General features: G+C 42.0%; 1 protein-coding gene across 1 annotated transcript in view; it reads left to right on the forward strand.

Moving 5' to 3' along the window:
* Window positions 1-1,321, forward strand: part of SMS (spermine synthase) — a 54,058-nt gene that overhangs the window by 32,581 nt on the left and 20,156 nt on the right. The window lies entirely within an intron of this gene.

The following is a 1,321-nucleotide window of genomic DNA, read 5'->3' on the forward strand; positions in this document are numbered from 1 at the left end:
ATTTTTAGTAGAGACGGGGTCTCGCTCTTGCTCAGGCTGGTTTCGAACTCCTGAGCTCAAACAATCCGCCCGCCTTGGCCTTCCAGAGAGCTAGGATTACAGGCATGAGCCACTGCGCCCGGCCCCAAGTGGGTATTATTTCTAGTATATGGGTGAAGAAGATGAAGCTTAGAGAGTTTAAAGGGGATTTATTCAAGGTTATATGGTCACTTTGAGGAGCAATTCAGACTCCTGACTCCGTGGCTTTTTATATGGCTTTCTTTTATGGATTAAGAAAAGACAGAACTGAAAACCCAAACCAACAACTATAGCATACTATAGTATGCTGTAGTTGACTGTAGTAGTGAAAGGCCAGATACAAGTGGTAGGAAGATTTACTAATGGCCTGTGAAGGCAACCTCTTGACCTGAAGGCAGGGCACCAAGGGCAGATAGTGACCAAGACAGTTGAACTCTTGAGACAGGGAAAAGTAGTGTTTTTATTTAAAGAGGCACTTGTGGAAGTTGGTGCCTGAATGCATTCTTTTTCCTTCTCTGCCTTCTCTCTGGAACAGTACAACCACCAGCAGAGGCCTGGAAAATTCTTCCGGGGCTGAGAGCTCTCAAGGGGCTGGGTGGGGGCTTAGGTTCCCTGGTTTGTAGGGTTCGGTGAGAAGAGAGACCAGCAGGGTCACCTTCCCTGAGGGGCAGGCAAGCCCTTTGGCCATTAAAATGCTATTATACTATTAACAATAATGGCCTCCAGGCTCCTCCTTGTTACCAGGAATGACAAGATTTCCTTCTTTTTTGTGGCTGAATAGTATTCTGATGTGTCTATATACCATGTTTTCTGTATCCATTTATCTGTTGTTGAGCACTTAGGTTGATTCCATATCTTGGCTATTGTTAATACTACTGGAATAAACATGGGAGTGCAGGTATCCCTTTGATACACTGATTTCTTTTCCTTTGGGTAAATAACCCAGTAGTGAAATTGGAGGATCCTATGGTAGTTCCGTTTTTAATTTTTTGGGGAATCTCCGTACTGTTTTCCATAATGGCTATACTAATTTACATTCCCACCAACAGTGTATTAAGAGTTTCCTTTTTTCTACATCCTTACCAGCAGTTATTAACATTTTGTCTTTTTGATAATAGCCATTCTGACTGGGGTGAGATACTTCATTTTGGTTATGCATTTCCCTGATAATTAGTAATGGTGAGCATTTTTTTGTTGGCTGTTTATTTGTTGTCTTTTGAGAAATATCTATTCAGTTTCTTTGCCTTTTTTTTTTTTTTCTTTTTGAGACAGAGTCTTGCTCTGTTGCCTGGGCTAGAGTGCC

The sequence above is a fragment of the Propithecus coquereli genome, unplaced genomic scaffold (genome assembly GCF_000956105.1).
Source record: "Propithecus coquereli isolate 6110/MARCELLA unplaced genomic scaffold, Pcoq_1.0 Scaffold50, whole genome shotgun sequence".
NCBI lineage: Eukaryota > Metazoa > Chordata > Mammalia > Primates > Indriidae > Propithecus > Propithecus coquereli.